Genomic DNA, 15,695 nt, shown 5'->3' with positions numbered 1-15,695 from the left:
GAAGGGGGAGGAGAAGGCCTGCAAGATGATGTAGAACCCATAAAGAGAAATAAAAGTAATCATTAGAGTCACAAGAGGGATTATGTGGGAAAGAATGGAGGGCAGAAAAAATATGAGGAGGTAAATATGATCCTGGGACTGATACTACCCAGCTTGGCCTATATCATGCCTGTATGGCCTGAAAGTTTATTTTTTGTATTTGGCACTACATGTCATGTACAGCAGTAACTCAATGGTGAGCCACATTAATAGGAATGCCTTTAAAAGAACATTAAATAAGTAAGGCCATAACTCAAGAAAGTACACCATGGATTAAATTGAGAACATCACAGGATGTTGGCAATTGTTTTGTCAGACACTACACAATGGTTAACAGGATTTTGCCCTTCTCCCAACTGTTTTGTGATCTCAGAGTTGGTATTAATAATTTGGAAGGATTAGGGGTGGGGGGACTCTTGCTCTCCTGCATAAAACATTTCTTCTTTTTTTTTTTTTTTTTTTTGATTAATTCAGTTTCAACCATTCATTGCCAATGCAGTATAGGCTGATTTAGTGAACTGGTGATACAGTGAAATATAATTCTCTATCTATCCATCTCTCCATACACCTGTTATATACATGAGTATGGCATAATATATATTTATTTTATTTATTTGTCTTTCTTTACCAGGTGAGTTAAACTAGGCAAAGGCTATTTTTCAGTGGAGGCCTAAGGAGAAAATCTCCAGCAGATACATTTAAAATACTCATGACAAAACAATTTTTTGCAAAGATGCACTACATACATAGTCCTTAAAACATATAGATACAACAGGTAATTGTTCTGTAGTGACATTGCACAAAAGGAAAGCAGATATTTCTTTATGGTGACTATGAAACATTTAGTATGCAAACAGTTCATGTGCAATATATATAAGCAGACATTGGATATGACTTATAAGATATAGGTAAGGATGGTTACAGTATAGTTTTTAGGAATAAATACAATTGAGTTAAAACCTATGAAATATTAGTTGGTAGGTAGATAGTAGTTAAAGCAAGAAGAGGGAGAGAGGCAATTAATAGCTGATGAGTTATGGATAGTGGGGCTAAGAATATGGTACCTACTGACATAAAAGTTGGTTATCGGACAGTGGTGGAGAGTATTAGAAGGCGATGGATAATGTGAGAAGGTCAGAAAGGAACCTGAACCAGAACACTCCAAAGCCAGCTACTCTAAGGATCTTACAAGTGTACCCAATTATACTGAGTAAAATTAATACTGATACAAATGGTAGTGTTTGACCAATGCAGCAAGGCTTTCAGAAGTGGCCACAGTGTCACCAAATAAATATAATTACTTTAAAAAAATTTTAAATATTCTCTAAAAGGACAGCCACAATGAACGCTTAATAATAAATAATAAAATAACATAAAAATATTAAATATCTATTTACAATAAACACCAGAGTTCCATCATCATCATCATCTTTCGGCTATTCCTATTAGGAGTCGCCACAGCAGATCATCTGTTTCCATTTCTTCCTGTCCTCTGCATCTTGCTCTGTCACACCAACCACCTGCATGTCCTCTCTCACCACATCCATAAACCTTATCTTAGGCCTTCCTCTTTTTCTGTCACCTAGTAGCTTCATCCTTAGCATCTTTTTCCCAATATACTCAGCATCCCTCCTCATCACATGTCCAAACCAATGTAATCTTGCTCTCTGGCTTTGTCTCCAAACCTTCCAACCTGGGCTGACCCTCTAATATACTTATTCCTAATCCTGTCCACCCTTGCCACACCCAGTGCAAATCTTAACATCTTTAACTCTGCCACATCCAGCTCTAACTCCTGCCTTTTTGTCAATGCCACTGTCTCCAACCCATATAACATAGCTGGTCTCACTACCCTCTTGTAAACCTTCCCTTTCACTCTTACTGGTACTCGTCTGTCACAAATCACTCCTGAAACTCTTCTCCACCCACTCCATCCTGCCTGTACTCTCTTCTTCACCTCTCTTCCACACTCACCATTACTCTGAACTATTGATCCCACATATTTAAACTCATCCACCTTTGCCATCTCTACTCCTTGCATCCTCACCATTCCTCTATCCTCCCTCTCATTCACACACATATATTCTGTCTTAGTCCTGATGACCTTCATTCCTCTTCTCTCTAGAGCATATTTAAATCTCTCCAGGGTCTCCTCCACCTGTTCCCTACTCTCACTACAGATCACAATGTCATCTGCAAACATCATAGTCCATGGGGACTCCTGTCTGATCTCGTCTGTCAACCTGTCGATCACCATTACAAATAAGAAAGGGCTCAGAGCTGATCCTTGATGTAATCCCACCTCCACCTTAAAGGCATCCATCACTCTGACCGCAGACCTCACCGCTGTCACACTACCCTCATACATATCCTGTACCACTCTTACATACTTCTCTGACACTCCTGACTTCCTCATACAATACCATAACTCCTCTCTAGGCACCCTGTCATATGCTTTCTCTAAGTCTAGAAAAACACAATGCAACTCCTTCTGACCTTCTCTGTACTTCTCCATCAACACTCTCAGAGCAAACATCACATCTGTAGTGCTCTTTTCTGGTATGTAACCATACTGCTGATCACTAATCATCATGTCCCTTCTTAACCTAGCTTCCACTACTCTTTCCCATAACTTCATGCTGTGACTGATAAGTTTAATCCCTCTGTAGTTACTACAGCTCTGCACATCACCCTTATTCTTAAAAATCGGTACCAAAACACTTTTTCTCCATTCCTCAGGCATCCTCTTACTTTCCAAGATTTCAGTAAACAATCTAGTTAAAAACTCCACTGCCATTTCACCTAACACATCCATGTTTCAACAGGTATGTCATCTGGACCAACAGCCTTTCCATTCTTCATCCTCATCATAGCTATCCTTACTTCCTCCATTGCACTTCATGATTCACTATCCCCACATCATCCAACCTTCTCTCCCTCTCATTCTCTTAATTCATCAACCCCTCAAATTACTCTTTCCATCTGCTCAACACACTGTCCTCACTTGTAAGCATGTTTCCCTCATTATCCTTTATCACCTTTACCTGCTGCACATCTTTCCTAGCTAAGTCCCTCTGTCTAGCCAATTGGTACAGGTCCTTTTCTCCCTCCTTAGTGTCCAGCCTTTCATACAACTCTTCATATGCCTTATCCTTAGCCTTTGCCACCTCTCTCTTTGTCATGCACCTCATCTCCTTATACTCCTGTCTACTTTCTTCATCTCTCTGACAATCCCAGTTCTTCTTTGCCAGCCTCTTTCTCTGTATACTCTCTTGTACTTCCTCATTCCACCACTATGTCTCCTTGTCATCCTTCCTCTGTCCAGATGTCATACCAAGTACCTTTCTAGCCGTCTCCCTTATTAGCACTGCTGTAGTTACCCAGCTATTCGGTAACTCTTCACTGCCACCCAGTGCCTGTCTAAATTCTTCCCTGAACTCCACCTCACAATTACCCTATTTCAATTTCCACCATTTGATCCTTGGTGCTGCCCTCACACTCCTCGTCCTCCTCTTCTTGATCACCAACTTCATCTTACAAACCACCATCCTATGCTGCCTAACTAAACTTTCCTCGGTCACCACTTTACAGTCTCCAATCTCCTTCAAACTGGCCCTCCTACATAAGATATAATCCACCTGTGTGCATCTTCCTCCACTCTTGTATGTCACCCTATGCTCCTCCCTCTTGTTAAAATACGTATTCACCACAGCCATGTCCATCCTTTTTGCAAAACCCACTACCATCTGCCTTCTGCATTCCTTTGTTTAACACCATACCTACCCATCACTTGCTCATTCCCTCTGTTCTCTTCACCAACATGCCCATTGAAATCTGCTCCAATCACCACTCTCTCACCCTTGGGTACAGTCATCATGACTTCATCCAACTCACTCCAAAAATTTTCTTTCTCATCCATCGCACACCCAACTTGTGGAGCATATGCACTAACAACATTCATCATTACACCATCAATTTCCTGCTTCATAAACATCACTCTGTCTGACACTCTTTTCACCTCCAAAACACTCTTAGCATACTGTTCCTTCAGGATAACTCCTATGACATTTCTCCTCCCATCCACACCATGACAAAACAATTTGAACCCACCTCCGATACACCTAGCCTTACTCCCCTTCCATCTGGTCTCTTGCACACACAATATACCAACCTTCCTTCTGTCCATCATATCGGCTAGCTCTCTCCCTATACCAGTCATACTACCAACATTAAAAGTTCCGACCCTCACTGCCACAGTCCTAGCCTTTCTCCTCTCTTCCTGCCTTTGGCCATGCCTTCCACGTCCTCTCCTCCTTCGGCCAACAGTAGCCCAATTTCCACCAGCACCCTGTTGGCTAACAGTACTGGTGGTGGTTGTTGTTAACCCGGGCCTCGACTGATCTGGTATGTAAATATTTACTGGTGTCTGCATTAAATAATTTGGCCAAGTTTTATGCCGGATGCCCTTCCTGACACAACCCTCTTCATTTATCCGGGCTTGGGAAATGCCAGAGTTCCAATCATAGGAAATATTGAAAATACCACAGATGGATAGCTTCACACAGATACAGAAAACAGTACTTAACTAATTTCACTATATTTTCCTGACTAATCTAAAGAATTACTTTTCCCTGGTTACTTACTAAAGCAAGACAAGATGAAGTGGATGAGTGATCCTTCTTTGTCAGGTTTCAAAAACAGACTGCCCTGAAGCTTCTGTCTCATCTAGTATTAAAACATAATTTCAGTTCTGGATTACAGAATGACATCACATATCTGATCATTTGACTCTGGTTCCCACACTACCTCCTTTACTAGAAACTGAACCAGAATCTAGCAAATATGTGTCATAATACACACACACAGAGTTTTACTAAGATATATTATAGCATCTGGAAGCTACAAAACCATTTCAAAAACATCCACCCTTCCAGGGTGGCACTTATTTTACCCCTAAGGGCAATACAGTGGGGTTCATAGTCCTGGTTTTCACAGATATTTTGTCTCTGGCTGCAATCAGAACTGCAAGATACTATCTTTATGGCCTAAACCAGGTAATTTAATTTCATACTATTTTTCAAGGTTAGCCAGACTGAGATTACCCCTTTTCTGTTTCAGTATCATCTGTTATAATATTTTCATATCAACAGTTACAATACAGTCTGACATACAGAAGTATTTATTTTCTGTTCAGCAGGACCCACTGTTGGTACATTTTTAACACAAGCAGCTCTTCAAATGCATTTTTAACACAAGCACCTGTACAAATCAGTTTGATATACAAATGACATCTAATTATTTATAAAACTTCAGCTAGCTATGCTGGCATATGTTACACATCTACTGCCCTTCTTCTCCTGGCATAATTGGCAATTCTTCACATCATCATAATGGCCATGTGTGGTTTAGGTGTTGTTTTAGTAAGGGATTGAAAGTTGAAGGTTTCATGGTCTGTTTTAGGCATAATGAGATGGTGTTCCAGAGTTTAGACATGTAAATAGAGAATAGTGAGTCACATACTGAGTTACTGGACTTTGTTGTGATTACTAAGAGCTTATTGGGGAGTAATGCTGAATGATATCCTTTAGTTCTTTTTTCTTGTGTATTTATAAGATTGTGTGCAGTAATAAATTGTGAGCATGTTAAATACTTAGGTAGCTCAAGCCAGTTTTAGTTGATTCAGGGCTGAACAGTGATGAGTCCTGTATTGAAGCTTGGCAGTAAATTTGCTTACTTTATTGTTATGGGTGGTGAGTTTAACTGTAAGTATAATATTTAGGATTGTAAGAATAACTGAGGTATGTAGCAGAGATGGAAGAAGGTAGGTAGATGCTAGTGTTTGTCTTGCATCATCTGTCAGGTAGTTTGGTTTGATAAGGGGAAAGGGTTGCTAGTGTGTTATTAATGGCTTGTGATATGATGTTGGTCAAATCTGATGTTGTTCTCAGTTAGGACATCCACAAGTTTTGTTTGGTTTACAGTTTTTTTGTGTTGTTGGATGAGATTATTTATGAAAGATATTCTTTCATGTTGGTATTGTTTTGGAGTGAATAACATAAGTTTTATTTCATGAGGATTTTAAAGTAGATTTGCATCTTTTAGCCATGTTTCAATAACAGTAAAAGAATTTTGGGTTGTTGTGTCTTTTGGCTTTTCCCGGTTAGGGGTCACCACAGCGGAACTCCAGTCCGCTAATGATTGGCAGTAGATTTTTACGTGCTGAGTTGCCAGCTCTGACGCACAACCTTCAATGAAGGTACACCCATTCACGCATGTCTCCACACAGAAGACACGCTAGCTAAGAATCGAACAGGACAAAGTCTAACTGTGAGGCGACAATGCTACGGCAGCACCACCACCGCGGCAGTAAAATAATTTTGGGTGCTCTCCTGAAATGGTGAGGATAGAGCTGCACATATAATGAGTCATCAGCATAATGGACTATGGTGGGTATCAGTATGTAGTTTGTTTATTAAAATGTTCAATAAAAGGGTGCCTAATTTTATTTGGTCACATCGGACCTCATCCTACTGGCCCAGGCCCCAGTGACTCATATCCATGCTGAGTCTTCCAGACAGTTTTCTACCCCACAGAACTACTCTGGCATTGCTCAGGCCAGTCATAAATCCTATGGGTGTCCTGAGGGTTTGAGTGCCTGTGCTTCCATCCTCTTTTTTCCTTCTTTTATATTCATTGCCCACTCCCTTTCTCCACCATCCATGCTCATCAAATATGCCTGAAGGCAACTCCCTTCTTTGGACCATACCTCCTCTTAGCGAGCATCATTGTTGAGTACCCCCACACCCAGGACAGATATGCCCATTCCTCTGTGACACTCCATTAGTCATCCGAATTGCTAATCAAACCTGGGTTACTTGGGCCATATTCAGGGCTTTATCTCTCTACACCAGTGGAGTGGCTGAAAGGGGGCCTAATATTATTCCTTGTGGGACACTGACAGAGACTAGCAGGAAGGAGGAGAGATTTTTTTTCCATTTGACTGGTTGCTGCCTGTCAGTCAAATAGCTATGGAACAATGAGAGAGTGACAGAAGAGAGGCCACGGTAAGGCAGAGAGAAGAAAGTTTGGTAGGTAGGTTTTGATGTCATACAGTGTCAAATGCTTTTGATAAATCTAAGAATAGTGAAGATACCAGGTTGCAGTCATCCTTATGTTAGCTTATGATACTGGTGAAGTTATAGAAGACAAAGGTAGTACTATGGTGAAGTCCAAATCTTTGCTGAGTTTTGGAGAGAAGGTTGCTATGAGTCAATGTACTGCATAAGTTGTAAGTGGATGCATTTTTCTAGTATTTTAGACAGATAGGGTAGGATGGCAGTAGATCTACACGTAGAAATGTCTGCTGATGTACCACTTTTGTGGAGTGGTAATATATGTGAATTTTTCCCCAGATGGATGGAATATAGATCTCAAGCTATGTTGAGATTGCCTACTATAATAGTCTGTTGTTGAATATGGTGAGATATCCACTAGTTAATATCAGCTATAGGATATTTTCTGCTGTCGAAATGTTACCAGGGGGAATATAAATAGCTGAAGTACTTAGAGACTTTCAATTTCTGATTTTGAGGAGTGATATGAGGAGTTCTGCTTTGTTAACCTTTGGGATCTTTATGGTGTATGAGGTTATTTCTGACTAGTTTTTGTAGATAATGGCAACAGTATATATGAGTTCAAGATTAATTGTCAATATCCAGAATGATACACATAATATCAAGGCCAGCATGTCATCAGTACACTTACACTAAAGAAAAACTTGCCAAAACTACAATAGTCTCCTTTTGTGATCAGTGATACAAAAATTAAAAAAGAAAGCAAAAACCTACCATGAACTTTCTGACACATTGCACCACCTGCACCAATTTACTTGTGCACCAATCCTAACCCTAACTATCATAAGCATATATAATAACAGCACCCTAAGTACGTACTCAGTGGTGATAGACCTGGGCACGCAGGTTGACAGCAACCTTACCTTTGACCCCCATGTCTCCACAGTGGTAAGAAGAGCATTTCATATTGCTCATCTCATAAGTAAGGGCATTGCCTCCAGAAAAAAAGTAAGTTATAACCTCCCTGTACTTTCCCTCATCAGGCCAATAATTAAGTACAATGCCCCTTTTGGTATGTACCTTTCCAAGCATCTGCAGCAATTGGAGAGACCACAAAGGTTCCTCATAAGGAAAATTCAAGGTCTTCAGCATCTGTCCTGTGAGGAACATCTGAAATTACTGTCACTTTATTCTGTTTCATACAGACCACTCAGAGGTGATCTCTGCCTTGCAGATAAGGCAATATTTGATCCTGCTTTATTGGAAATGCTGCATATCCGTAAGTCAAATGGTGCACATGTTACTCGCTCTAAAGGTCTTAACCTGGTATGTGACATTAATAGAACCTGGTGGAGGGACAGATTTGTCTCCCAGAGATTACCACACCTTTGTAACAGACTCCCACTTCATGTCAAACAGAGCACCTTATTGGTCCTCTTCAAACTCAATCTGGGTGATTGGATGAGTAACCATAAATTCACCCCGGGTTCCATCTGCTTCTCTGTTGGACAGGGGCGATAGGTGCTGATTGTGGAAATAAGGATAAAACTTGGCTAGGCTTAAAAGGGTCCTAGGGTCATTAGCCTAGTAACCTCCTACGATCCCCGACCCTAACCCCAACCATACACATTACCTTACTAAAAAAAAAAAAATGTTCTAACAGTTCCATTAAACAAGATATACACAGGCATAGCAGAAGACTTATTCCTTTCCCTAGCCTTTACTCTAACCCTAACCCACAAACACTGCACATAACAGTGGGACTCCTGATGCCAATCATTTCAGTATATCAGAAAATGTTGACATTATCATATACTCCCACTTACCACAACCACGCTCACATCTCCCCACTAAAAGCAACATTTCATTTTGTTCTTTCCTGTCAGTTCTAAACATGACAATGAGTGCTTGAGAACTTTCTACAACTTCCAACATCAGAAATATCTGTTGACACCTTATGCATTCAACAGAGTGTGTGTTAACTATATAAAATACTGAATAAGGAATGCAAATCTATTTTTCAGTTTCCCTTCAGCATTTATTATTATTGCAGTTGCTTCTGCTCTTGTGTTGTTTTCACTGTCCTGGATTTTATGCACGGATTTATGATAATTTTTTGTTTGTAGTTCTACTTTCTTCTTCCTCATTTTTATTTTCCTAATGTTTTGTACATATGACATGTCTTTGTCTATCTTTTCCAAATAATAGTAAAATGTTTAGACTTTCTTTACATTTTACATGGTTTCAGCAATGCACTTTTATTGTTTTTCTTTTTAATCCCAATGCATTCTTAGAGATATCTCTCTATTTTGCCAACATAAAATGATTGCTGATTATATCTGTCTAGTTATATACTAAAGTTGATAGTTGTCATAAAATATAGCCCTTAAAATAAACTTATTTCCTGTAGCAGGATATTTGAAAATGTCTAATCTACCCACACCAACACAATATTTACAATGACCACATCTGTAAGCCCCATTCTTCTTTGTACCACCTTGCTTATGTAAAGGTAAACAGGTTAACCGATTACTACTACTACAGGCACTCTTAAAACAGAATTTGAGATGAGAACTTTTAAAATTCTAGGATCCTTTGTTAAACTTGCCCAAATGTTTTTCAATACTATTTCTTAATGTAGAACTGTCTGTAATGAATATGGTAACCAGTTGTCTTCCTGGTAGACATAACCATATTATGTGGATTAGTTTGATTCTCGGCTGGAGTGCGGGGAGTGCCTTCTGTGTGATATCCTCCCCATGGTGGGGGGGGGCACGTCGAGCTGGCACCTCAGCGTTCATCAAAATCTACTGCCAATCATTAGTGGACCGGAGTTCTGCTGTGGTGACCCCTAACCGGGAAAAGCCGAAAGACAACAACAGTCATAATTCCTGTCAAATCATCGTTTACTATATTTTTGTATATTATGTATGATAAGAATATTTAGACAAACTCTTAACTTCATGTATGAAAAAAGGTAGAGTCTTTGAATTCATGGAAACCCTTTGAATTGTCACCCCCTCAGTGGAACTGCTTTCTTAACATATTAAAGGTGGCAACTATTAATTGTTAGTAACTTATTCCCAACTTAATCTCTTCTGCAAATATTGCATCATGGTTTTTCACTTTCAGCTAAAATACCAGCCTTAAAATAATAATCTTTTATAACAAACAGTAAAGGAAAAATCAGATTCTGGTCATTACAGATCATATAATCAATAAATATATTTAATAATTCTACAGGATAATACCAGATGATAAAAAAAATGTCCAGTGAATCACTAATATAATTTAATGTACAAAAATAGTTTAAAGTCAAAGACTAGCTCTTCCTAGGTTACAATTAAGCTAGCATAGACTCAAGAAACAGCCGCTCCTATGTCCGTCCCTTGAAATTGTCTATAGCCACTCTTGTTAAACAGATGTATTGTGGGTTAAGATCCATCAATTGGACACATACAGAAATAGCAGCATTTGTGAGGGTAGAATATTTTGCTAACCCAATGACCAACTCATCCAACCACTGATTATGCTAATTGAAAGCATGCAGATCCTTGATTTCAACAGTTACCATTATATCTCCCTCTTCAAATCTGCCTGATTTAGGCATGTCTGAAAACTCACTGTTTTCAGCAGCATTACTTATAGTCTTTAAGACAGGATGTCCAAACCAATAAAGCCATATGCACTGAAGAATGATTTAAAGAGGGTTGTGAATAGGCAAGTAAAGTAGAGTGGGAAAGTGCTGAAGGAGATATAAGGAGACTTGATGCAGGTTCAACGTGTTACAAAGTTTTCTTCAAGCTATGGGATTTATGATCTTTGTGTGAATGATAGTTTTTGAACAGCCTGCTAGAGATGCTTCCTGCTTGAGTCATTATAATAAGTGCTCAACTATCACTTTCTGATGGTTTCAGGCTGCTGGGTACCTCTTGTTTTAGGGGACCTAGCAAAGAATGCTATGTTTGCGGGCACTGAATCAGTCAGTAAGTGTACCAACATTAAATAAAGTATGCCACATCATCAGTTTTGTCCTTGTCAGTGCTTTGTCTTATGTAATGTATATGCATAGTTCTTCTATACTGCTATTCTCTACTCAAATGTTTTAAACTGTTCTTTTCTCTTGGGTGCAAAGCGATTTTGTGACTTTTCTTACACTTCTGCACACTTGTCATTAGGATGTAGCAAGGCACTCCATATATGATAACCCTTGTTTCTTGATATATGTAAGAGCAGAACCTTAAGTATTTTATTCTAAATATGTTTACTGCCATGGCTTAATTGTTAAATCTATGTATGACACTCATCTGGCAGCTAGTACAGAGAAATATGGTTCTGAGCTGGTAATGAGCTGCTTCCCATAGCCCAGGGTACAAGGTTTCATTTCTTTCATCTCTATTTGTCTTCTGTGTGATTCCAAGCAAGTCACTTAACCAAATAGTGCAGCTGAGTCATCCTGAGAAGAGACACTTGTGTCCAGTAGGCTTACCTGGTTAACAAAAATGCATACACCCATTTTTTTTTTGCTTTGTACTGTGCCATGTGTGCCACAGTCACTATTGTATATATACAAGCAGGGAATGATGAAGAAGGAATAAACTATCCAGTATTCCATCTGAGTTCTGTTAATTTGTCTGAACAGCACTTTAGTTTATTAAATAAGAGTTTTTCATTTATTCCAGCTGTGTGCAAATTATGTTCAATTGGTTGTTGATTTTAAATTGTATGTTAAAAAATGAATTTGCAGTATATTTAAATGATGTCAATAGGGTTAATGGTGACTTTAGTTTGATGTGTAAGAAAAGTACTTATAATCCTACATTACATAGCACTTAAAGTGTTTTTCAGGATACTTGAGAGAATTATTTAAGAAATTTTACACAGTAAATCTTTTAAGAAAATAGATAATTTAAATCTGAATTTGATGCATTACATGATTTTAAGAATAATATGCAATTGCGAATTATGAAATCTGATGAAGGGGATGGTGTTATAATAATGGATAATGAAAAGTATAATTGGTGTATTTTTAGTATATTGTCTACTGGAAGCTGTTATAGATCAGTTCCTAGGTATGTAATGTTGCAACATTTTTTCTAAAGTTGCTTCTGTGTTAATACATTTTTTAGTCAAAGATTTATTGATTATTTTACTTTTGAATTTTTAAAACTGATTATCCTAGGATAGGAGTTATCTTTGGTATTCCATTCCTAGGATTCATAGGGATGTTTCCAACCCTCCTTTTATGCCCATAGTTTCTGCTCATAACGGTAAAACATAACTTATAGCAGCTTTTTAGATGTTATTTTAAATCCTGCAGTACAAAGTTCAGCTTATTATTTGCAAGATTTGTGGGTTTGTTTGGATTTATTTAGGAATTATCATTTTAAAGACAAAGAAACTATGTTAATTACTATTGATGCTGTGTCTTTATATACTGCTGTTTCTTGGGATAATGATTATTGAATTTATACATTGCATCTTAGCAAATTTACAAATTTTGACAACACTAAAATTAACATGATTTGCTTATTGTTAGGATAGTGTTTTCCAATATTTTTTTATGTTCCAAGATGAGATTTATCAATAATTAAAAGGCATCACAATGGGTGCTAGGATGGAACCCGTTTTTGCTAACCTGGTAATGGCATAGTGGGAACATGATTTTTTGGCAAAGCATCTTTTTTATCAGTTTGTTAGTTTTTATAGAAGGCATATTGGTGATTTAATTTTTATATGGAATTGTATCTGGGAAGATTTTTTTATTTTTCTAAATTCTATCAATAATAGTACTGACTTTTTTTAAGATTTACTGTTGGTGCTAAAGTATTAACAGTTTTATGCAAAGATTAATATGGATTTATCTAACAGTGTATTTCATAGTTATTTATTTAGGAAATCTAAATTTGTTGATAATTATCTTTATTTTAATAGTGCACATCCTATGTTTATGAAATGGAATGTAGTTAGGGAGCAGTTTGTTAGGCTTAGCCAGTTGGTAAGTGATGAAGAAGTTTTTTTTTAAAGAAATGGATATTTTAAAATCTTTATTCTCTGATCAAGGATATCCAGCTAGTAGATTATCCAAAATAACCAATGAAATTATGACTAATAGGTCTGATAAATATTAGCCTATTTTGCATTCTGGTTGTACAGCATAGACCAAGTCTGCTGCTAGGGTATTTCATAATTCTTTTGCTCTACTGATGAGTATTGATATGGCCGATATTAAGTCTATTGTTAATAATAATTTGTTAATAATAATTTAAAATTATTCAAGGTAATAATGATTTAGTCACCATCTTAGGGAGTTTCTTGACTTTTACTTACAAGAAATTTACTGATTTATTTTGTTATTTTAGTAGATTTAGTATCAAGATATCTAATGGCTATTCTGGACCTTTCAGCACTTATAGTTGACAATCTTGCAAATTATGTAGGCATTAATCTAATAGCAAAGGTATTGTTATTAGACATACTGATAGGGTTATTGATATCAAATAGGTTTTCTTATAAGTCTAAACATGTTGTTTATTTAGCACATTGTGATACTTGCAAAGCATTCTATGTTGGAAAGAACAACAGAATGCTTTCATAGAGGATCTATGAGCATGTGTTAGTGATTAAAAATAAAGATTCAAATAATGCTTTAGCAAAACATGTATTAATATGTACATTTTTTAAAAAAAGTTTTTATATTGGATACATTAAAAATGCATATTATGGTGGTGATCTTAGTAGTATGTTAAAGTGCAAAGAAGTTTGGTAGCAGATTGCTTTGGTTGCAGAGAAATTTCCTGGACTAAATGAATGTACTAACAACAAATGTTTTTCAAAACTTTTGCATATTTGATTTATTTCATGATGTTATATGGTTTTGTTTTATGTTATTTTGCAGATCTTATTTATTTAAGTAATGAATTGATCGATTTGTTAGCTGCACAGATTGCATCCCTAGATGCACTTGTTGTACATGTAGTTCTTTTAATGTACTGTGTTATTGTAGCCTGGACTGGTCTGAAGAAGTTCTTGTAACTATCATTAAAGAACGAGAATGCTGTCTTTATACTGAATTGGCAGAGTTTTACATTCCAAAAATGTACTGGAAACTGTATTTAAAATTAATAAATGTTTGCATAGAAAATGCATTTTGATATAACAGGAATGTCAGCAGAACTCTGAATGATACTTTAAAACAATTGAAATCAGTATGTACCAGAAATAAAATAAACTGATTACTATAAATGTAAAATGTAAATATGTTATTTAAAATTTAACTAAAAAATGAAAGTTAAAATCTCACTAAAGGGGGATTATACTGCATGCTGGCTGATGAAAGTTCTGCTTGTTTTCAAACTGCAGACTGTGATTGTTTGTTCCCAATAAAGGTTCTATGACAGTGGAGGAAGGAAGGAAGGAGAAAAAGAAGTAAACAAGTGGTGAATGAAAAAGGAAATTATTATACATGCAGAAAAATACTCATGTATAAAGTTAGCACTGGTAATTTGTGTACCACATCCAGGCATGAGCAAAAAATTAAAGAGACAAGTATATTGAATGAACACAATAGATAGAAAGAGTCACAACTTTTGATGTGAGATATTTAACCTGCTGGTTGAATTCAAGTGAAACAAATAGATTAGAGAGAGAGAGCTTTTAAAAGCAATTTACTAGAATATTAAGTGAGGACAAAAGTTTAAATACATGGGAATATACACACATGGGCAAGGATAGTGCATGTAACTAAAATATAAGTTTCACACTGAAATATATTTAAAAAACATTGAAATCAGTAAATACCAATTAGAAAATAATTATCTGATATTGCATTCTGTTTGACTAAATGTTCTTTTATCAGGCTACAGAGTGGGGTACTCTGCAGGCCGAGGTATTTTGTCTGTAGTGCTTTTGGAATGCACCTTGCCTTTATTGACAAGCTATGATTAATTGCAAGAAGATGGACCTGTCTTGATAGTTAACAAGCTTGACATGTTGAAAATAGCTACAATGTCTGAAATGCCTGATGTATTTAAAGGGAAAAATGTTAAAAAATATAGACATCAGTTTCAGGAGTGAATAAGGTTTAGGAATGAGTAATAAATAAAAATGTAAGCCCAGCCACTGGGGATGCACAAGCCAGTGCATTTCTTTGTGCTGGTCCCAAGCCCGGATAAATGGGGAGGGTTGCATCAGGAAGAGCATCCGGTGTAAAACCTCTGCCAAATGACTTATGCGCAGAACATTTCATATTTCCATACTGGATCGGTCGAGGCCCGGATTAACAATGACTGCAACCAGTACTGTTAGCCAACAGGGTGCTGGCAGAAATTGGGCTACTGTTGGCTGAAGGAGAAGAGGAGGGGGAAGGCATGCCCGAAGGCAGGAAGAGAGGAGGAAGGTTAGGAGTGTAGTAGTGAGGGTAGGAACTTTGAATGTTGGCAGTATGACTGGTATAGGGAGAGAGCTAGCTGATATGATGGAGAGAAGGAAGGTTGATATATTGTGTGTGCAAGAGACCAGATGGAAGGGAAGTAAGGCCAGGTGTACAGGAGGTGAGTTCAAATTGTTCTATCATGGTGTAGA

Source organism: Protopterus annectens, chromosome 17.part0 (assembly GCF_019279795.1).
Source record: "Protopterus annectens isolate FY-2018-M chromosome 17.part0, PAN1.0, whole genome shotgun sequence".
Classification (NCBI taxonomy): Eukaryota; Metazoa; Chordata; order Ceratodontiformes; family Protopteridae; genus Protopterus; species Protopterus annectens.
Note: the sequence above shows the minus strand (reverse complement) of the source record.